At 39.6% G+C, this 24,585-nt stretch overlaps 2 long non-coding RNA genes across 3 annotated transcripts in view; one reads left to right on the top strand and one right to left on the bottom strand.

Moving 5' to 3' along the window:
- LOC148665651 (uncharacterized) overlaps window positions 1-24,585 on the top strand; it is a 183,652-nt gene that overhangs the window by 6,324 nt on the left and 152,743 nt on the right. The window contains exons 3-6 of one of the 2 annotated variants that reach the window (XR_015936905.1): window positions 11,404-11,457; window positions 11,641-11,691; window positions 12,073-12,157; window positions 12,633-13,135. The exons of the other annotated variant lie outside the window; for it this stretch is intronic. This is a non-coding gene — a long non-coding RNA (uncharacterized LOC148665651). Of the gene's footprint in view, window positions 1-11,403; window positions 11,458-11,640; window positions 11,692-12,072; window positions 12,158-12,632; window positions 13,136-24,585 lie in introns of those variants that run through there. 2 annotated transcript variants of the gene reach the window in all.
- LOC148665661 (uncharacterized) lies at window positions 9,427-10,000 on the bottom strand. Its single transcript, XR_015936916.1, has 2 exons — window positions 9,665-10,000; window positions 9,427-9,556 (listed from the first exon to the last, which is right to left on the bottom strand). It is a non-coding gene; the product is annotated as an uncharacterized LOC148665661 (long non-coding RNA).

Below are 24,585 nucleotides of genomic sequence, written 5' to 3'. Positions count from 1 at the left end.
CAATTCATACGGTCAAATTACTTTTGAGCAACTAATCAGAAGCGCGAAACGGTATGCGTTTTACTTTCGTTTTGTGCTGGGACCCGTGGATTGATTAGAGATATCAAGTACATACAAGTCATTTTTTAAATGTTGTAGTTTGTCTTGAAAAAATGTTACGAGTACATCATCTATCAACAATTACACAGGTTCTGTTTCCATATTGCGGATTTTGGTTACGTAATATTATTTTCTAGATTTCATGTTGTGAATATATGATTTGGGCAAACAGAACCGCAAAGAAGTACATTATTGGTTGTTGTTTTTTTTTTGCAGTTTTATCTAGAACAAGCGATGCTTAAACCTTTGTCTGATTCTTGTGAAACTATCCACACGACAGTTAGAGTACCTAGGAGTTGACTTCAGTAATGTCACTGATGGGATGTTTCTAAAAATCCATCCTCTGTAAAACGTCTTCTCTAGTTGTCCTGCATATGTATTCGCTAATGAAGCTGTGTGTTCTGAGCCTGGATCTCTACATTTCTGTATGAACCAGCTTAGAGGGCTAAAGATAGCTTGTGTTTAAATTGAGTGTAAGGCAATTTATGCTTCTAAAGTCATGGTCAGCATTTATTTTTGTACTGTGCTGTAAACTTGTTCTGTGCCAAGTCACATTATTTTATAGCGTTTTTATAGCGTTATCAAATCCGGTGGCGCTGTGTGTTAGTTTACTGACTCCCATGTCACATGGTCTGTGATTGAAACCTGTAAAACCGGTTTTTAAATATTTATGCATCTTCAGTAAAGGCTTTGATGCATAAATATTTCTGATAAAGGTAGGTTGTGTACTTTTGTCCAACTGAGCAATCTTGCTTTCATAAAATATACCAACATTTTAATGACTGATGATTAACATGCTGTAATACACAGTTCAAAATTAAAGGCTCAAATGCTGTACATGAGAGGTTAAGCTCCCCCTGGCGGTTTTACAAGGCGACGCCGGATAGTTAACCACGTGACACACGTTAACTGCGTGATACCGCGTGATACTGCGACACGTCCACCGGGGTATGCCGCGAAATACCTCACCCATTTTGAATGGCTGCATCTGTATCTTTGCTTTCTAAAAGTGTGCCCGAGATGACCGTTAAGTCTAAACGGTAATCGCAGACGTCACTTTGAGCACTTGGTGTTTTATAGTACAAATCATCACACGCTGCTCTACATGGGCGTGTCTTCAATATCGTTGAGAACCAAACCTTTTGCTTTCCGAGGCAAATGAATCAGTGAAACGAAAATCAAACACATGTACACACTCGCGTCCTAGCTTGAAAGAAAAATCGACACCCACTTTTTAACCCTGAAAATGATTCAGGAAGTACAGCAAAGTTCTAAAACCAGCGAATGCATCTGCATACATAAAATGTCAATTTTTCAAAAGTAAAATCTTCAGCTTTGAAAGATTGTCATCCATATATTTTCGTTTTTCTCTTTTTTTACATAACACGCTTTCGAGAAACAAACTGTCTTGTAATTAAGGCTGCATTAGAAAATGTGTATCTTGGTTTGCTAAATTAAAATCGGCACATCCCAGTGGGCAAAAGATGTAGAATATACGACTATCACACACATACCTTAGATGTGTAAATGTGCTCCGTAACTGGTCTAGAATGAAATTCTAATATACGTACGTTGTGGGAAATCCTTCATCCAAGGAGCAGGACACAGTCTTTGTGGATTCAGTTGTTTTATTGAGCTCAATAATGACATCAACGCGCGTTGGGTCTGCCCCGCAGAACAGACAACACTGGGTTTCCCAGCTCTTATATACAGTGTGATCTCAGGAAGATGTTTTGTTTTACTGCTTCATGTGTATTCGTCTTGCCCTTTTGATATGTAGCATGAGTTGACCAGTTGGTTCTGTCCCGAGTCCTGTCCTTTGATATGTAGCATGAGTAGACCAGTTAAGTCCTGTCCTTTGATGTGTAGCTGTCCTTTGATATGTAGCATGAGTTGATCAGTTAAGTCCTGTCCTTTGATATGTAGCATGAGTTGACCAGTTTGTCCTGTCCCAAGTCCTGTCTTTTGATGTGTAGCTGTCTTTGTTGGAGCTGCTTAAGATATGCTAAGACAGCCGACACATTACACAACGTGCTTTATTTAATACCGTAGTGTCGAATACAGATAAATTATATATATATATTTTCCATCAATAATATATATATAAGTGTTTTATGTTCCACTTCACGTATATCATTATCCGTCAATTAGACATCTATGATTATATGTTTATTATACATAAATGGTTGGAGTTCTATTATACGGATGAATTTAGAGGACTATTATACATATATAGTTAAAGGTATATTATACATCAAAGAAAGATTTTTATAGGTGTAGAAACTAGTAAATAAAGACAATGATTTGTTTTAGAAATTTATTCTTAAAATATACAATTATTCACACCTGAAAAATATGTAGTTCAAATTATACATTATATACAATATTGTAATCAACAAATGTCTCATCATCATAAAAAACACAACTAGTAAACTTCAGTTACAAATTCTAGTAACATGGCAATATATATATATAGTAATGACAAACAAACTAATTATATGAACACGCTAATATTTAACTCAAAACCACATTTCGATTCAAATATAAATTTTAAAATTTACAACTTCTTTATTTCCACAAAAATATTATTAATGTAGCACAAACGCTACTTTCTAATAAAGACAGAAAGAAACTGTTTGTTTTGTGTCTCATGGTGATCCTCCTCTCGATACTAATGAAATGTTTAATATGATCCCTCGAGAAAAAAATAAGTCAATTTCCGCCTGGAATGATTGATGCCCCATCAAACATTTTGTAATATCCCTGGAAGTTTATACAGTAGAATCCTGGTTCATGGCTTAAATTCAAGGTAAACAAGACTAAGGAAACGAGTTGGAAACTTGATGTCGAAGTGAGATTTAAATCATCCAACATTTCACTTCATTGGGCAGTATGTGCCTGAGAGCAATCTCTGACATCTCTTCGGTAGCTAAGTTGGTATAGCGGAGGAGTATAGTGGAATCAGCAAGGAATCCTTAGATCGCTGGCTTAAAGTAAGGTGCTTTTTGTGTACTTTAACCAAAGCGTTAAAATAGCGAATCTGTTTCATTCAGACATTGATCAAAAGCTCAATAAACGAGGAAGCAGAGGCTCCTGTTCCGAATTCACCCCACGTCTGATTGTCTTGTTTTGGCTAAGATCTGATCTTTGAATTAAGGGACTACACTGTCTGCTTTGAAATTCAAAAATACATACAAATATCAAGTTTTTTTGTAGATATAAAGGTGTTCTCTGTTTTCAAATGATAGGTACTTAATTGGCACAATGGTTTGGTATTGATTTTGTATCATTGTATTATAAAGTTTGTGCTTTCTGTGTTTTTATCGTATTGTGAACTTATTTTTTAAACAAATGCTTACAAAGGCAAACACGACACACATCTGTTTATACCAGCGGTGAATTGTACATTTTTATTAAGTACAAGCTACTGTGCACTTCTGGTAGTATAACAGGTTCGATATAAAGTGGCAAAAATATAAAAGGGGAAAATACCCCACACTGCGTGTAAAGCCCTCGTTGTGACTGTTTTAGATAAAAATGGCGTACTGTGCATGAAATGTTGCAGAAACACAATCTGATATTTTGATACAGGTAGGCCAGTGCTTCCAAAGCATGCAGGCGTAGAACAGGACTTAATGCATTTTTATACAAAAATTTGTATTCTATATTCTGGTCGCTTGCAGATTAGAATGGCATATGTTTAGCAATAATATTATTTATGGTACCTGAAAGTTTCAGATTGTTGCACAAAGCTAAGGTATGCGTATACGTGATCTGACAACTGGAATCAATTTCCTGTCGTTAAACTCTGTTTATTTTTAAGTTGAGGCCCAGGATCCAAATCTTCAGTTCTGATTTTTTAAAGTGATATCTTTCCTTCCTGTCGTGAAAGTCACACGATGTGAGCAATTGTTTTTTTTAAGTTGCGATCCAAAGAGCCTCAGACGCACAGTCTAACAGTAACCAAACCAGAATGGATTCTGCTGGGAGCCGGGCTGAGCTCATTCTCACTCCCTGTGCTGAAAACAGAATTATTTCTTCCCCGAACATCGTCTACAGATCACTTGTGCGCTTTTAACCTTCTCGCAGCTACGGGCGAGACTGACGCTCATGATATGAAGGCACCCGCTGGAACACATTCTCTAACTTTCACAATCACGACAGACTTCGCTTTTTTAAAAAAAAAGTAGATATAGCCCTGAAAAAAGCATTAGGTTTATCAGTTTTTCCATTAATCTATTTTGAATCAAAGTTTGATTTTTTTTATTGCATTTTACATTATAATTATAATAATCATTATTGCTTACACTTATATAGCGCTGTTCTGGATACTCCACTCAATGCGCTTTACAGGTAATGGGGACTCCCCTCCACCACCACCATTCTCCTGAATGATCACAGAGAGTCAGGACCTCGGTTTTGCGTCTCAGCCTAAGGACGGCACCTGTTTACAGTTTAGTGTCCCCGTCATTGTACTGGGGTATTAGGACCCGCATGGACCGCAGGGTGTGCGCCCAGCGACAAAAACCAGACATGCGTCGGGCTCCGCTGCGAGCAGGAGAATGACGTCACGGGGACAAAGTAGAGGAAATCAAAACGGTTCTATAAAAGACCTGTGTCAGCTGTTGGTTTGCACTCTGGACTCTAAATCCTCCGATCTGATTTTAAATCTCTCTAATACCTGAGCTGCGGCTTCTTCCGAGTATTTATTCGTATACTTATTATGTGTAAGTGTATAGATGAAACCATTCATATATTGTTCAGTTTAAATCAAAATGCTTTACTAATACAAGAGAGAAGTATAGTATGAAGGATGTGACAAATGTATGATTTCTTGGAACAAAACGGTTTTTATTTGCGTTCGAAATGAAGCGGAATTTTAGCGCGACACACAAACCCTTTGTCTTTTTTAGAGTGATTTTTAAACAGACAAAAATGTAGAAAACGTGTTTTTTTAGCCCTTCAATAGCAGGGTCAGTGACGTAATGAGTAACGCGTCAGGCCTCGCGTCAGAAAATTATAGGTTCGACTGCCGTCTGGCTTGTTGAGTTTATACCACTTACATTCTTTTATATAAATGAACTGCACCTGAAAGCTATAGAAAACACTTTGGGTAAGTTGTCTGCAGCCTCATGCGAATTTCGACAACTTACCCAAAACACTGTACCGTCTGGAGATCAGCTCCAGCTCTGAACTCAATTGCAATGAAAAACCAGGCGTAACAAAACTGGAGAACAGCTGAACTTGTGCTCAGTTCGGTGATGAGGGATCAGAACTGTCCTTGTTGTAATTAGCACGAACTGCACAGGCTCTGAATCAGACCATGTCAATTAGTCTGGTCACGTTAGTGTAGGACACGTTAATGTAGAATTATTAATAGGTTTATTAGTTAGTTATATCAGGTTTACCCACCTGACCTAATGTAGAATTATTACTTGGTCTGTCTCTTGTTTGTATATAAATGAATGTCTGACAACTTAATGTTAGTTTTTAATTTAGTTTTACGATGTAGGTCAGGCGTTGACATATGCAAGAGTATACGAAATGTCTCACTCCTGATTCAACTCATGTTCTATAGGAGATTGGCGATTCCTCCTGTTTCTCGTACAACCATATCAGAACAGAAGCCCGTGTCACCCAGCTGTGATTCAAGATCTACTCGCATCTTTATCCCTTTTTTGTTCGTGATCATTATTTTCTTTAGTTATGATCAATATTGTACTTTTTCGAAATGAAATGACAATAATCAAACATGCAGGCAGATTTTTGAAAAGTATTCAGAATTGACAGGGTGGCCCTTTGGAACAGTCGTCAGAAAATGTGAGAAAATGAAAGTTATGTAAGCTCTCACACAAAGCATTGAAGATTGGAATCTGAGTGTAAAAAAGCTACCCGTCTCCCAATGATAGGCAGGGATACACACCATGACTCGAATAGACTCAGCGAACTTTAACACCTATGATATTACGAGTGCTTTGCACGTGTCGAATTTCAAGAAGGAACTACTACAACAGTTGTGGACATAATTCATTACCACCGGCAAAGTCCAATGCCGGCAACTTCTGAGAAAATAATGTTCACTCATGGAATTTGGTCTTTGAACGGCTGGCGGGAAAATTCATTTATACTCCTGTTGCACCCTCAGCTGAAACATGTTAAAATAACAATGCAGATTTGTTGGAGAACCTGACAAGAATTATTGGGTTAGCACTGTATGTATTCTGGTATATTTACTTTAATTTTAATATAAATGTAAACATGCATGCTGTATAATCTATTGTAATTTTAAAATATGTTAGCTGAGGATGCAAGGGGGGCTATTATACCTTGTGAAACACGCAAGGAACTGTAAAAAAGGCTGGTATTTGAAAAAAATTGGCGATCACAAGAAAACCACAATTTATGTGGTATTATCATCAATATCCTTCAAAATCTATGTTCAAATGAAGGATTTAAAGAAACTATGAAAAAAGCAACAGTTATAGCAGAGGATTTTGATTTTTGCTCTTCAAGTCAGTAGATCGACGTAGAGTTGCGCCCCTACAAACAGCACAAAGGATGAGACCCACCTCTTTCGTTATTGCTGTTTGTGCCGGTGAAAGTAGCATTTGTGCTATTGAAAGCATCTCGGAAGGTGAAGGTGCAGTCACTTCCACATGTCATGATATCATTAGATCCTACGACAAGAGCTGAAGCCCCCGGCATTTTCCAAGCCAGCAATGTGAGGAAGATGGATATGGAGGAAGGTAGCGTGGCCGAGCGGTCTAAGGTGCTGGATTTTAGGCTCCAGTCTCTCTGGGGGCGTGGGTTCGAATCCCACCGCTGCCAGATGTTAGTGTTTTAAGACCTGCAATACGATCAGTAAAAGCACTTTTTGTTAGGCTGCAGGAGGTGTTTAGAGATAGACTTTCTAAAAGACAGGCTTAACATCAAGGCAGAAAAAACATTTTGTTTTCTCAACAGAAATTCTCTTTGGCACATTCAGCTTTATGTAGGGAACAACATCTGCCGAGATCACTTTTGAGGCAGTGCACATGATAGTGTACCGGCAAGTACATTTACTATTGGCTGTGGTGGTGAGCTGCTTTTGTCTGTGAAACTTTTAATTCTTCACGCCGAATCGTTGGCAGGGGCAATAGCTTATCTCTGAACATAGCGATCCATCAGAAATACTTTGTTCGTGCTCAAAAGAGATCAGAGGATTAACTTCATGAATTCACATAGCATACCTTACAGGAAAAAATTAAAAGGGGAATTGATTGTGCTTCCTGATGTTGTTCCTGTGGTTTCTTTAGATACAGAGGTGAATGTTCTTTGACGTTCTGCTAGAGTATTCACTGGGTGGGCTTTATCAATCAGCTCGGATAGGTCATCAGTGCTCTGTCTCCAGAAAATAGTCAGCACTGTCCTTTTTTCCTGTGCTGTCTTTTAAAACATATAAGATCACGAGTTTACAGATTTCTCCAAATAACAACAATACATTTTAACCCAGCGGTTAGCATTCCTTCAATCCAATAGTTTTACTCCTGGTAAAAAGCAGCGAAATATATAGAGAGATGATATTCAAATATTTCAACATTCTTATTGGATTACCTGTATGGATATATCGCTCAGAATTCCTAATATGATTTTGAGTTCAGTTTTGTTTTACTGCTTTCAGAGTCTTTTATTGACCTTGCTGAAGCAGAGAAGTGACATAATCACAAATGCGACCTACCTGTGCTGCTGTTTTTGGTTAATAATGATTAAAAAAACAGCTCCTTGCATTAAGAGCAAGAGCAACCAACACGCTCGCTGGTTGTGTTTGGTATTTTCCGGGATGCTCTTCCTCAGCTGCAAAGTTATTTGGCGAGCAAAGACCTCTGAGAAGGAGTCTGAATCCGTCAACAACACAGGAATTCTAAGATCGCACTGCCGTCTTGTGTACAGAGATCTGCTTTTTCCTTATAGAGTTTTTTGGTATTTAAGAACACGTATCCTACCTTGAATGCTAGTTTCAAAAGATATGTTACCAGATCACAGATTTTCTTGAAAAGATTTGGGGATGCACTTACCGGGATTCAAACCCGGCTCGATTATTTAGAAGGCACCTATACCACCAACGCACTTCTGAGAAACACCGGCACATTTCCGCAATCCTCCCTCTCACCTACAAAGTTATGAAGAGACAGATGTCCAATGAAAATTAATTTGATTCACTCAAGGCTCCACTCTTTTATTGTGATGTCATTTTAATTAATGTTAGCTGTGATAAGGTGTTGTTTCTGTCTCTTAAAGTTTAAGTCTGCTCCTTTCTTCCTGGTTAAGAAATAACATGTTTCATGATTGTTTACAAAGAGCACTATCAATTATTTGTCCAGCTCTAAAGCCTGTGTGCGTTGACAAGGCATCTCCAAAGGACATATTAAATAACATGATCCTTCCTGCTACCATTCCTGTGGTTGGAGCGTTGTTTCGCCCTTTTTCGTTCTTCTACAATATTTGCAGACAGGACTTTATCACTCGAGTTGTACAAAACAAGTCGGTCCATGAACAAAAAAAACAAGTTCTCAAACAATTTGCCTGCGTAATCAGCGGGATGGTGTTACCACAGGTTCTGTGCAAAACACGCTGTATTTTGGAATACACACTGTAGAACCCCCCAGGCTTCCTTTTCTGATCTGAAAACATCAGATCCGCAATAATTTCACTCAAGTTCTTGACATACACATCTATCTCTTTAACAAATTTAAGGACATTAGCATTCAACTCTTTGTTTTGCATATCAAGCTTTGTAGAGAGAAGTGTGTAAAGCACTCTTAGTAAGAATTCAGACGTATACATTCGAAATTCTTCATTCTTCGGACGATGGCACACCCGGGTCTGTAAAACAGAATGAAATCTGTATTCACATTTTACATAGATCTTTTTTTTTGCGTCTGTAAAAATAAGAATAGTGTTTCTTTTGCAACTCATCAAAAGTCACGTCTACTAATTTTCCATTCAGCTGTTCAACTGTGGTGTGTACATGCTCGTATGGGGAGCGGTCCTCAATTATATTTTTTAGCAACTGTTTTATGCGCCGCTCAGTGTAATTTGTAATGGTGTACGAACCCAGACACCGTGCAGTGTACAGAACAGCCGATAAAATTCGGGCTAAACTGAGAGACTTATAAATTTCTAAAGCGGCAAACGTCACGGCTTCAGACCCATCTGTGTAGCCGCCAGACAGGCATGTGTGACCCCGCTGCCCGGGATGGTCAATCAGACAGGCCGGGCAGTCATCAACCAGGACCCCCTTTAAACAGTGTTTGAAGATGCAATAAACTACTGCTTTCACAATCTGGGGCATAACATCGGGCTCATTAGGGACATAGGCATCAGCTTTATTAACATTTGGGGGAACACACAAGCATAGACACGAGACATTCACATGTGCCGGTAGGCTGAAGATTGACCCGTCCACATCCTCTTTATTCTATTAGAGGAAAAAGAAAAGGAAGGCTTAACAAAATAGACATGCTTTGTACCTAAAATATCGAGCATTTAACGCGCTTGTGAGCTAAGGTTTTTCGTTAATATTTACTATTTGTAGCGTGGCATCATCGCTAGCACCCGGCAGTTCTTCAACATCTGGTACCCCAGCTGTCACACCCCCACCGCTGTCACAGGGTGTAGAGGGTGGGGTCGGGTTTTGCTAAAAAGAAGACCAAGTATTAAAATGACATATGCTAAGCACCGATACAAGCACAATCAGAAAAATATTTTAGCCGCCTACCTCTTCACTTTGTAGAGTAGCGGACCCCGTTGTTTCTTCACACAAAGTAGCCATCTCAGCACCTCTGCAGTGTCTGACAGCTCCAAGCACGCACTGCGACCCTGTCAGGCCTGAGCGTTTAAGAATATGCGCCAATGGTGTAACACGCCTACATAACACAAGACATTTTTCAATTGGTTGTGATGACCCCCCCGATTTATCGAGGGCGAAAAGTATTCACACATCTGTTTATAAGTTTTAAAGTATTAACACGCAACGCAAACACAAATGTTGTGTTTCCCCAGAAAATAAATTTTAAGTTTTTAATTTACAAGCACACCATGTATTTCACACAAAAATGTTCTTAACATTATTAAAAAATAAAACCTCAAAACATCAAGCTTGTTTTGTGAACACGTCCCTATAAAGAACAGATAAATTTTCTTATAGCGTTAATAAAAAACATTTTGTTTGATAATATTCTTAGCGGTCTGTTGGTGAATCAAACACAGACACCGCGGCACATTTACACCACGTTTAACAGCTATGAAATTTAGAAATTGTTGTATGTCTTAAAATAATATAGATTTTAACATTATAACGGTCTATATTCACTTATCAGTTTATAAGTTTTAAAGTATTAACACGCAACGCAAACACAAATGATGTGTTTCCCCAGAAAATAAATTTTAAACAAGCAGGGGTTGGTCTTAAAGTTTTTAAAATAACGTAATAAGACAGTTTATTTTTAATAACACATTCGCGCCACAGCTTTTTCGAAAGTTTGAGATACATTTCCACACAGCGCAAGCGTAAAAGTCTTTATGGTATTAACAGACAAAAAATGATGGGGTGTTGTTTTTCATACTTTAACGGATTGGTACTAATGTTCTAAAATTGTTTCCCAGTAGAGATAATTTGTGATGTTGTTGGAGACGGTCAGTGTGTAGGGGTTACTTAAAGGCTCTGAAATGCAGAGTAGTGGGAGAAACCCCTAGGGAAAAGTTTACAAACATTTTAAATTCATGTAAAGTTTTCTAATTTACAAGCACACCATGTATTTCACGCAAAAATGTTCTTAACATTATTAAAAAATAAAACCTCAAAACGTCAAGCTTGGTTTGTGAACACGTGCCTATAAAGAACAGATACATTTTCTTATAGCGTTAATAAAAAACATTTTGTTTGATAATATTCTTAGCGGTCTGTTGGTGAATCAAACACAGACACCGCGACACATTTTCACCACGTTTAACAGCTATGAAATTTAGACACCGTTGTATGTCTTAAAATAATATAGATTTTAACATTATAACGGACTAAAACGTTTTCTAAAATGTTTCTTAATTTCTACAGCCCAGTACGTGCACACCCAACGATACCGAAGATTAATGGTTTTATGTGGGGGGGGGGTTTCTTAGAAGAGTTTATCGGTTTGTGTATAAGTACCAGCGGTTTAACAGGTGAAGTTTTGGCTGCATTCCATTTCTTACAGTCTCACGTTATCGCCTAACTCGTCAGAATGGATCACGCCGATCAATTTCAGTCTGAAGATATTCTATTTACAGACTTAACACTGCTCGACTTGGTAGACGAAGGCCAGGACTCCACGAATTTCAGCGGTATGTATATCCGGCTTTTTGTGAGACAATTACAACGTCACGGTGCAAGTCTCATGTTTGCTATAGTTACAAAACGTTGTATAATATTTGTATACTAGACAATATTGAATTATTATAATGGAATTACCAGGGAGTTGCTCCATAATGTGGTCGTGACTGTGTGTATCCATTCATTTCCATTAGCCCCGAAAACCACAGCTGTAAAAAGGCCATTTACCGCACAGCCCAACACTGGTGAGTATTTACGACAATGTTTTGTATAACGCTTTACGACCATGTGAGTCTTAAAGACACCGGGGTATATACTCCACACCAAAACTCGTATGTGTCTATTCCACAGACGCGGGCGAAGGGACAAGTAGCTACACATTTAAAAAACCTCGTTTGGGGTTTACAATCCCACCGCAAAACCTTGTAGAGACACATGCAGATGTTCACGCCATACCAGAGGGTGCGGGGCATATTATCAGATCGCCTGAGAGAAGAAGTCGGTATTATATAAAACATTCTTTTAGCATAGCCATTTAAACGTGTCTATAATAAAAACCCCCACCGTTTTTTGGTAATTTGCGGTGTTGAGTTCTTTCACTAATGGTATTTTCCCACTCCGTGCAGACCCCGGACCTTCAAAAAATAAACTGCGACGCGCCAACACGTTAACTGTCAACGAGCTCAAAACGTCTGAAATCAACAAGCAAAGGTTAATATAATTTAAGCGTGGTCAAGTTGTGTTATGATCCACTTACGGCAAACGTTACTTCTTTTGTTAGGATGTTAATTCGCTGAAAGATCCTACCTCGGGTAGTTTTCTGTTTGGGAGTGTTAAAAACCTTATTTTAAAACTGCTTAGCTTTTAAAGTTAAAAGTGACTGGTCTGTGCGCGGGTCTATAGGCCGTTAACCACGCCGCTTGACCCAGTAGCGCCACCACAGTCGTAAAGGAAACCGGTGTAACAACATGTCCGGGTAACTTGTTCCATTCACCCGCAGCCCTTTGTGTAAGGATGCGCCACATGTGTGGCATTTTTATCATAGTTATCGTAGTTTTCTGATTTTGACCGTTTAGATTTCATTGATTGTTGTGTTGAAAAGTCTTATTTTTATCACCGTGTAGTTTTCTGATTTTGAGATGTGGAGCATTGGCGTGGTAATAAAAAGTCTTATTTTTTCACACAGCCGCTGTATCGACGAGCGGCGAAACAAATGTGGCGGAAATGTCGGACCCTAAGGTGGTGACTGCATCGGAGATGGCTGTTAAGACGCTGACCAAAGCCAGACGTTTCAAGCCTGCGGAGAGAAATCATAACGCGCCTAAAGACTTTGTGTTGGGTGATGTGCTAGATTCAGTGCGCGGTATTACACAGTCACTATCAACGGCGATCACTAATGAGGTGGCCAAAAAATGAGCTTTAGAGCGTCTAAGAGCGGTTTTAGCCGGTGTACAGACCTTGTTTCCAAAACAGATCCAGGTTTTCACCGCTAACCTCTTAGATATAATTTCTACAGAAGATGCCGCTCTAAACTCAGGATTTCAGACCATGATGATGATATTTCATGCTTCATTGGTGCAAATCCCCGGTGATAAATGACTAAACATGCGGTCTAAAAAGTGCTTAAAAGACCGACCGCTTGCCAACTGCAAGCTTTTGTACATTAATAAAAGAATTAAACTGGCAAAAGCATGTTTGTTGTGTCGTCAAAGATTCAGAGAGAGGCATCAGATTTCCCAAGGGCCGCCCGAACCACGCAATGAGAATGCCGTGGTAGAAAATAACTTAAGGCCCGAGGCTGTTACAGCAGAACAGGATGTCGGTAACCGAGAACCGGTTGTATTGAACGATCTGAATCAGGTTGGTGGCGGTGCAGGGGCGAATAGAGACCCCTTAGTTTTCCTGGAGCGTATATGTAGTTATAACAGGTCTTATAATAATTTTAGAGCAACAGAGCACCATGAAGAATTTAGTTTTGTTAATCTCGACAGAATAACCTCGTATGTACAGGCTATAGACGCTGTGCATGGTGCAGTCCAGAGAATATTGGATGAATTTTCTCCAAACATCGGGGCGAATGATTTTGTACAGCTGCGTTTGACTGCGGGTGGTTTTAACAAACCCTTGTTCTCACGCAGGAGACACCCCGGAGAATTAAATGCTGCCGATTTTTTAAGCCACATCTCGGACCTCTTACAGAGCCACACAGAGGTTCTCACCGATGACAGCCACCGCTTAGTGGTGACGATAGTTAGGAATATGCAGGGGGGTGCCCGCCGAAGATTTAAATCCGTTCTGTACAGCCGGGTAATTGCTCAGAAAAAAGCGCACCTTATCGACTTACATTACACGGGCGGTAATCTGTGTTTCGCCGGGTGTGTGTACAGTTTGTTGAATGAGGGTTGTACCGATGGGGAAATGTTACAGGGCGCTAAACGAATGCACAAAGAGTTGGGTTTTTCAGAGACTTGGAAAATTAGTTTGTCAGACATTACCGCTTTTGAAAAACATTTAAAGGTGGTCATTAAAATTTTGTACCATGACCAGGGTGATTGGAAATATTTTACAACGGGGCCCACACCACCAAATTTCTAAAATACTTTTTGTTCTACTGCATGAAGATCATTTTTATGGGATTTTAAATATTAAAGCTTTTGTGGGGGTGGCGTATTTTGGCACTAACTGCCATGCGGCGTATAGCCACAAGAACGCACACGCCTGTGTTAAAGCTTGTAAAACCTGTTTAGAGCCCCAGTGTTGCAAAATTGATGCCGAAATTCAGAATTGCCCGGCCTGTAAGGTCTTTTGTCGTAGCTCTCAGGGGTTGGCGAGACACTTGCGGAATGCGGCGACGGGTGTGAGTAAGTGTGAGCGCAGGGTCTTTTGTGAGAAATGTGAGGTTTATAACCTCTCTAGTCACAAATGTAAAGAGAAACTGTGCTCGCGTTGTAACAACGTGATCGACACCCCAGACACACATTTGTGCTACATACCGCCTTTGGACAACCCCAAAATTTCAAACAAGTACATTTTTTTCTACTTTGAATGCATGCAAGAAACGGGGACACACATACCAAATTACGTCCACGCCCTTCATATTGACAATAAACGAAGCTGGGAATTTTATGGTGAAACTTGTCTAAAGGATTTTGTGTGTAAATTTATCGATAGACGTTTTGAAAACCATACGTTCATATCGCACAATGGCAAGGGATATGACAATTACCTAGTAATCAGACAGTTGTTAGCTGAAAAGATGGACGTTGAACTAATTAATCAGGGTGGCAAGATAATGTGTATGACTGTAAAAGCTCTGAACATCAGATTTATCGATTCTTTAAACGTTCTACCTATGAAATTAAGCAAACTGCCGGCCGCCATGAGGTTCCCTGGGGCTAAGGGGAATTTTCCACACTTGATGAACACTTCAGAAAACCAAAATTATGTCGGACCGATGCCGCCGCCAGAACTTTACGGCGTTAACTACATGCTGCCGAGCGAGAAAGCCGAGTTTTTGGTTTGGTAAGAAGAATGCAGGGGAAGTGTGTTTAACTTACAGAGAGAGTTGAAACGTTACTGCCAGTTGGATGTGGCAATTCTAAGAGAAGGCTGTATCAGGTTTCGGGACGAGGTCATGAATATGACCAGACAGACACGCGTGACTGAGTCAGGGGCCGCCTGCGTTGTGTGCATCGACCCCTTTCAGTTTGTGACCATCGCTAGTGTCTGCATGGCCATGTTCAGACTTATGTTTTTACAGGAAGAGACGATAGCATTGCTACCCCATGAAAATTACCACCGGCAGCAAAAATGATTTTCTACACCCAGCATTCAATGGCTTATGTACATCGAACACACAGAGCCCGTTAAAATCCAACACGCGTTAACCACGGCCGGTGAGTTCAAGGTTGGCCCATATTTTGTGGATGGTTATGCTGTAATTGACGGAGTGCCGACAGCCTTTGAGTTCAACGGTTGCTTTTTTCACGGTTGTAGCGTTTGTTATTGTGAAAACGATTTTAATCCGCTGACAAACACTACTTTTGGTTGGTTGTACAGAAAGACGATGGTTAAAATTAATTTTCTCAAAATGAGAGGTTTTAACGTGCGTGTTTCGTGGGAGCACGAGTTCAGAGACACGCTTGTTGAAAATGGAGACTTGGGTAAATTTCTAACAGCTGCGCAGTTACCAGAGCCTCTGCAACCGCATGAGTCGCTTTTTGGGGGGAGAACAAATGCGATTTGTTTGCATTACACAGCGCAGCCCGGTGAAAAAAATAATTACTATGATTTCACCAGTCTGTATCCGTTTGTGAACAAAACTAAAAACTAAAAAATACCCACTGGGGCACCCCCGAATAATATATAACAACTTTGGAGATTATCTGTTTTCGGTTCCAGTTCTTCCAACCAAAATTGACAAAAAACTGTCAACACTGTCGTACATGTGGTGAAACAAAACAGACCACTCCCTGTGAACACAGTGATGAAGATCGCGCCTTGACTGGTGTCTGGTGCACCCCAGAATTACAGATGGCCTTAGATCTGGGGTATAGAGTGTGTAAAATGTACGAAATTAGGCATTTCGAAAAGGCCTCACACAATCTTTTTACAGACTACATCTAACTGCATCTGAAAGGGAAACAGGAAGCTCGGGGTTTCCAGAGTGGTGTACAGATGTTGCGAAACAACAAAGATATATCAGCGAATATTATGAAAAAGAGGGTGTCCGGCTGGACCCCGGCAACATTAAAAAGAATCCGGCCAAAAGACAGCTTTCAAAAATTGCCTTGAACAGTTTGTGGGGGGAAGTACGGACAAAGAGACAATTTACCACAGACCACCCCGATTAATTGTTCAGGTACTTATTTACGCCATATCATGAGCTGACCAGCGAAATCGATGCTGGACAACACATCAAGTTTGTATCAACAGGTCCCAAGTCATATGGGTACAAGCTGTCTGGTGGGAAAGCCTGTTTAAAAGGTAAAAGGTGTTCACATTGAGCGTAATAATGGTGAAAAAGTTAACTTTGAGAGTCTGCGGGACTTGGTTTTTGACTATGGCGTTAACCCTTATGCCGAGTGCCGGGAATTTAAACACATTTCTATTCAACAGCCGATGATCGTGCGTGTTAAAAAGGATTGGCACATTGAGACCCGGACCTTAAAGAAAACCCAAAAGGTGGTGTATGACAAGCGGGTGCTGCAAGAAAATTTTACATTGTTGCCCTACAGATATTAACACGATGGATGTCAGGTTAAAACACCCTTTTTCAAGCATTTTGTCCAGACCCTCGAATCGCGGTAAAAGTAATTTTATAAAACAACTCTTGGAGAACGGTGATACCGTTATGACTCATAAACCCGAAAACATAGTCTGGTGTTACAGCTGCTGGCAACCTCTATACGCCGAGTTGCTTGTGAAATTTCCATACATTCAGTTTATAGAAGGACTACCGACGATCGACTCCGAGAGCGGTCCGGCAACGAAAGCGATGTGAGAAAAATAACAACCCGCAGGTTGGATGACTAAATGAGAGATTTTTCAGAACTCGCATCTGCTTGAATATGAAAAAGTGAGATTATATAATCGGGTGTTACAACGGTATTTGACATTAGTATGCCAGGAGTTTTCTGAAAAGGGGATTTTAACTGTTGCACTACCCGAAAATGCACCCGCTGATCTATCACACGCATCACCACAACAGCCGTCATCGACCGACGCTGACTTTGGGTATATTTTAGACAGCACGTCTCAGTGGTTCCAGAGAAATGCCGAGATCTTGTTAAAGACTATGGCACGCAATAAACTGTTAATAGCCTGGAATTAAAAAGGAAAATTTGTGTACAAGGGGGCACCCGTTGAGGGCTCTCACATGATTGATCTTGTCAGGGCTCTCACACAACAGAAATCGGTTGCGGCTGGTAAGAAGCTAAAAGGTTGGGATCTGTTCATGGGGGCAATGGCCGAAATCAACGTACCGGGCACCTTGCTAGCCAACGCTGGTAACCGAGAGCTATTTGAAAAACTCAAGTCTGCCCCACTGTGGTGTGCAGCGTCTGTCAAAACTTTAAAACCCATGTCCCGCCCCCTTTTTAACCAATGGTGTTGTTATAGGGTGGATGTCCCGCCTTCCCCCACAGAGCAGTAGTGTGATAGAGAGGTTTAACCAAACTATTAAAACAAAAATGTGGAGGTACCTGACACACAAAAACACCTTTCGATATATCGATCTGTCTGATCTTATTTACTTTTATAATCATATTTACCACATGACTATTAAACGAACCCCGGCTTCTGTAACGACCAATAACTCCCTTGAAATGTGGAGAACCGTCTATGGTGAACACTTTAAGTGAAAACCGTCAAAGTTTTCATTTAACGTGGGTGATCATGTGCGGGTGTCCAAAATAAAAGGGAATGTTTGAGAAGGGGTATGAACAGACCTTCACAGATGAAATTTTCATTGTCAAAGAGCGGACCCCGGCTCTAAGACCCTATTACAAACTGCAGGACTACACAGGCGATGACATTAAGGGCTCCTTCTACGCAGAAGAGCTACAGAAAATAAACCCCAATTCTGAGAGTGTCTATCGCATCCAAAAGATTAAAGCAGCCAGGGGGCGTGAAAAAAACAAACAGATTTTGGTAAAGTGGCGCAGATAGAGCGATAAATTCAATAGTTGGGTAAAGGCTTCCGAGGTCAAAGAAATATAGAGGTGCTGAAAAATGAACCTCAATGTCTTCTATGTTACGCTGGCCAGTAATTCATCCTCAAAGATGTTTCCAAAGAACACCAGCGCGTGCTTCACAGAGCATCTGGCAAAGGTGATTGACCTGGACAGGAGCTGGGAAGTGGGTCTGGTCGAGCTGCACTATCCACATACGCTAAACACGTTTGATCAAGATGAAGATTTTCTGTTCATCAGCAATGAGACTAAATGGACATGTACCTTACCTAGAGGGTACTACTGCAACATCGATCAGCTCATGCATGAAATGGAACGCGCTGTGGAAAAATCCATGTTTTAATAGTTCTGTTAAACCTCTCTATCACTGTAACCTTCACATCGCTGGCCATAATGAAGTGTTCAATATTCTAACATTTCAGAAGATTTTGGAAGGTCCTGTTAAGAAATTCTTTTCCCTCGCCCGTTTGTAGCTTTTTAGGAGTATGACCCTCTTGAAATATATTTCTGAAAGCGCTTGTCACGCCCCCTCCAGACTTTTCAGTGGCAGGGCCCAGGCATATTTAGACAACATGTCTATATGTGATAAGATGTAACAGAAACCATCGTTGAACTCATTGTAGTCTCTCATGTTCACCAAGTCGGCCTGCTACTGCCGGTCCATTTCAGGTACCAGCGTCCCGTTTCTCTTAAAGCTCACACCTGCCGGCTTGTGCAGCGTATAAGCCAGCTGGCCAGACAACTAGTCTGACACCCGCCGTGGCTGGCGCTCACACCCAGGGAAGTCACGACCCTCAACAGACTCCCCACGCTGCCGTAACTCCCCGCTTCCTTAGGGTTATAATAGAGCGCGCTCAACCCCGTGGCAGACATGATCGCCTTCCAACCCTCGTCGCCAATACGTGCTTTCAAACACTTATTTATAAATGGAGGGGAATGCGGTGGCGGGTATTTGGACCTTGAGGCTCAGGACTGCTCAGTGGGGGAAGGCGGGACATCTGCTCCACAATGACACACCATTGGCTCGGGTGGAGGGCGGGACAGCCGACCATAACAACACACCATTGGTTGAAAAGGGGGCTGGACATCCGCCCACCACCGCCTCCCATTGGCTGAAAAAGGGGGCATGGTACCTGTCAAAAAGTTTGACGAAAGGTGTCGCTTTATACTACTTACAGATCTTACTTAATATTATTTCGATTAAAAATAGTATTTTAATAAGCAATAAATGGCACATAAAATAGTTTGAAAGTGAAGACCACATAAAATCAACTACAAATGTGGGAACTTAAAATTTGTAAGATTATTAATTGCATGTAGCACATTAGCAACACTACAGTAATGCTAATATAACAATAGTGTAAGAAAATCCTGATCCAATTCCTTTCAAATGTTGACACAAAATGTGAATGACTTCAGAGTTTCAGAAGTTGGTATTGGGTCTCCTGATGGAGATCAGAGATGAACTGAGGTGTGTGGGAAGGTGTACAGAACCGTTGGACTCCCAGTTCCACATCAAGAGGCTGAGCACAATGGATGAGTTCTGTACACACGAGCGAGTCCTTGCTGCTGGTATGATATTACTGTATATTCTCTCTGTGGTGTAGAAAATATTCACTAGTATTCTAGGTTACAGATGGGTCAAAATTTGACAGCCTACATCTGATTAATAGGATCCATCTCTGGTATACTTATTTTTAGTTTATAATGTATAATATTACTTATCTTTTAATGCCAAAATAAAGTGTTTTACATAATGTTCTATGTTCTAAAACATTACTACAATTTAAATTTGAAATATGGTCACTTTGTATTCTTAGACTGAGCAAATACTGCAGAAAAGTGCAGTTAATATGTAAAAATGTGTTCGTTCCATTGAGTAGTCATGGGTAATGTGTATGTCTGATTAGTTGATTAATGAAGATCCAGTAGTAAAAATGCTTCTAATATTATTTCAAATATATTATTTCCAAATAAACCAACTTTGGAGAGTAGGTGGCAGTGATGTCAGAGGGAGTGTGTTCACAGTGTTGTCAAGGTATTGCTTATTGATTTTTAAGATGTTTTTACATTACATTTTTACTTTGATCAAGTTAAAATATGCACACAATTTAGTTTATAGATACCTATGTGCTAACCACTGAATTTGCAAGGTGTAAAGCTGCAAAACTGTCTTTTAAAATATAAGGGTTACAGTAGTACATTTGATCCTAAATATTTGAGTAAAAAAACATTGACTGGAACTCACTTGAAAAACATCTAAGCTCAGAGAATTTGGTTTTCAGACTTATGACAAATGAACTGATGATGGAATTCAACTTCGCTGGTATAAACTGGAAAGATCAATGACAAAAGAGGGGCCTGGGAGACACAAATCTTTATAGAGCAATTAAAGGTACTCTTATTCTATGTTGTACTTTCAAACTTTGGGTATCTTTAATTAGGACAGACTATTGGTCCATTATTATGATGCAAGCTAAACTTAATACATTGATTAAGCTTTGAGCTTAGTAAACCTTAATGGTTCTTTCTTGAGATTATATTCAAAAAGAGATTAATCATCATTTATTTGAGTACTAATATTAAACATTTCTCCTAGCTGCAGAGCTGAAGTCCCACCCAACAACAACAGAAAAAGAAATAAAGGAACGCACAATGCTTTGTTTGAAGATTGCGTACGCAAGGCAGGGGGCCTGGAAGTCTGGACACTGAAAATGATAAGTTGCTGGTTCTAACTGTTAGGACAATAAGAGAGGGCTTTGCAAATGGTGAACAGTAAAAATTGGTCTTAACTTCACATTGAAATCATATTTTCTTGGAAATATAGAAGTTAAACGTTTCAAAATTTACATCTGAATTGAAATGTGTTTTTGACTTTAATATTAGCATGTTCAGGTAATTAGTTTGTGTTTGTCTTTACTATATATATTGCCATGTTACAAGAATTTGTAGCTAAAGTTCACTAGTTGTGTCTTTTTATAATTAGCCTTTGTTGATTTCAATATCGTATATCATGTATAATTTGAACTACATATTTTTCAGGTGTGTTTGATTATTCTGAAAATTAACAAATTCCTAAACTAAGTCATCGGCTTGATTTATGCCTTGATTTAAAATCTCTTTGATGTATAATAGTCCTCTAAAGTTATCTGTATAATAGAACTCCAACCATTTATATATAATGAACATATACGTATATTAGAATTTCATTCTAGACAAATTACAGACCACATTTATACATCTAAGGTATGCGTTTAAAAGACTTATATTCTACATCTTTTGCCCTCTGGGCCAATTGCTGTTCATGAGCTCCTAGCTCCACTTGTTCCCAGTGGAACCAGCCTGGAGCAGCAGAACAGAGGTTTTGTTTCATTATATTGTCTGCCATTGTAAAACAAGTTATCCCTTAGGGATAAAAACTCTCCCTCGAGTCATGTGTATCTCCTGTATTTGCCCCATACTCCCAGGGCTCATCTCTCAGCTGAGTGATCAAAAGCTGAACTCCAAGATACTGAATTTCACATTGGGGTACAACAGAGCCTGCTGTGAAATTGGGCAGGGGAGGGCTGGTTGTACTCCTGAACTAGTCCCCTCCTCTCCTACTCTCGTATTTGCATCACAGTCTATAAACTCCAGCCCTATTGCTTTTTTATTTATTTTGTTTAAAAAACAGCTCTGGTGAGTTATGCATTTAACAATAACATTTCACAAATCTATCCAAAACAATTCTGGTACAATTCTTTTTTTACTCGAAGGTCTTTAGCTTAGTGGGCAAGACCTGGGTTCGAGCCTATACAGTGAGGCACGAACTAGGGTGGGAGTGGCGGGGGTACAAGCCCTAGAAACCAAATCCCTTACAATAAGAGAAGGACAGACAGTTAAATGGGGATAATTTCGAAGTTGCAAATATGAGATACCATAGCACGGTTTTTTTCACTCCCTGGCAAGACGGGCTTCCATAGTTATGTGTATTCTTGATATATCAGAAGGGGGCACTCTTCTCTTTATCGCACATAGTCCCGAATACCGTGTATGGAATTTGCGTGAGTGAGGTCAGTAACGAGCTTGATCAGACCCAATCTACCGCTTTCATCCAAAACAACCCTTCATTTGGGCTTTAAACACTTAACAACATTGACATATTTAGACAATGTCCACCTGGAATTTCCTCCCCCTTAAACATTTGTTATATCTCTGCAGCAGAACATAGCAGGAGCCTGGTTCAGGTCTTAAATTGAAGCTAGCCCCCTTGGCTTTGAGTGTGAATAGTCAAATTTCTTAATGCGCCCACTCAGCAGACAAACATATGAAAAAAAAAACAGCTGGTGAACATGTTTTTTTGGTCTTCAGAGGTCAGATATTTCAACTACATGCATATCAAGGGCCTGGGAATGATTTGAAAACCTTGTTCTATGTAACTACTAGCTTGGATAAAAATCTGGGACAAATTGATCAATCAGAAAAAATTCTACATCATGTTTTGTGAAGACTGGACCTGGAATGACATTAATAAATTAATACAAAATCATGAAAATATTGAAAATAAGAATAAAAACCATTGCAATTGGTATAAAAACCTTTAGACACTGCTAGAGAGCCTTAATCTGCTGTTATGCAATGAAAACAAAACCTCAGAGTTAACTTCTGGTGTGGAAAAAAAGGAGCACTGATAAGAAACTGATAAAAAAAAACTGATTGATTACCCCTTTTGAGTCAATGATTGACAGCTAAAAATGCAGCCTGAAGCTTTTAGAGGAAGTCTCACCCCCTAAGGGCTCTGAAGGGCTGAAAATGCAATGAATGACAGCGGTTTTTACCAATCAAATCGCCTTATTTCTAGCGGTCGTTCTTCAAACATGTACTACGTAATCAATAACGTTTACTAGTCTCTAGCTCTTGAGATAAACTAGTTTGGGTTATTTTGGACATATATCATGCTCCAGAATAAAGTAAAAACATGATATATATATATATATGCTGGTTTTTGCTTTTGTTGGTAAAAATGTATAATACTGACACGCTGGGCTGGCCAGGTGGCCGGGTGTTTTTATTGGGATTCTGCTAGTTCATTAATTTATTGGTTTATTGCATAGTAGTGTCATGTCTGTGGAAACAAACTTTATGGTTTTGTTGTGGTGATATTGGAGAATACGTGCATGTGAGAAAATTTGTGGAGCGGTTTCAAACAAACGTTTTTATCTTAAAAATAAAAAGTGTCATTTGGGGAGACAGGAGTACCCCCCCGGTGACCTCGATACAGACTACCTCCACCTGTTACCCCTCACACTCAATGTTTCAGAAAAAAGGTTTTAATTTAAGCTTTGCCCAGCAGTGTTTGAGCAGAGAAAAGAAACAGAAGCGGTATTCGCGCCGGTCTAGCACAGTAACCACTAACTCAATAATAATAATAATAATTATAATACTAATAATAGCGAAAGAACACCGACTTCTTCTTAAAAAGAACAACTATTGACATAGTGCGTCTCCAACACTGGCTGGAGACTCTGTGTGTCCGGGCTCAGCGGTTATATAGGACAGGACTCGGCGAGCTGCAGGTGAAACTCATTGCTCTGCGCTCCCCGTGCGGAATGCGCGTCTCCTCCCTCCAGACTCGTCACACCGCCTTCATACTCTTCAGCGGGGGGAAGAAAACAACAAACTCACCTTTACTGTCTTCATACATCCCTCTTAAATCCCAGAGTCAGTACTGGGTTTCTCTGTTCGAGGTTACAAGCAGAAACAATAAAAGCGCTGAAAGCAGGACGTTATTTTTGCTCGTAGGCATAAACGTGTAAAAATACATTTTCTGATTCCTAAAACCTAATAAAATCCACGTACAGTAAGTCTCCCTTTTGTTCCCAACGCACATAACTGAATATAAACCAGTCAAGCTCAGGTATTTTTCTGCTGAATATGAATGCACTAGTTCTGGCGCAGCTGTTACAACAAAGATACTTACGAACTATTTTTTTCATAAGAGCTATTGCCGTTTTTAAATGGAATATTTTTTCAATTCGCTAAATCACACGAAACACCAACAACACTCATCGTAAGCATCTGACCAATCACATTCCTGAATTTTAAAAGTATTTAGTATTTATTTTTAACTTGTTTTATTTAAAAAAATATACACCTGTTTTACATATTCTTGCCATTTTTGGCATATTGTAAGTGGATTGTAACTTCAAATTGATAATTCCTGATCTTTATAACTGTATCATTTCTTTTTACCTTGTTTTAATATGTTTTAATTATTTTTGCATTTTATAGAACTTTTTAATATATTGTGAGCATTTTAGCAAAATTTTTAAATAGGACTATCAATGCTCCTGACTTTTAAACCTGTATTTATTCTGACATTATTCTCTCCAACTGCAGATGAGGAGGGATGCATTTGATTTTTAAATTGATTGATTTTTGGGGAAAATGTACATTAATTTCTTTGTA

Source organism: Lepisosteus platostomus, chromosome 5, assembly GCF_059453375.1.
Source record: "Lepisosteus platostomus isolate fLepPlt1 chromosome 5, fLepPlt1.hap1, whole genome shotgun sequence".
Lineage (NCBI taxonomy): Eukaryota > Metazoa > Chordata > Actinopteri > Semionotiformes > Lepisosteidae > Lepisosteus > Lepisosteus platostomus.
This window is presented reverse-complemented; position numbering and strand designations above follow the sequence as displayed.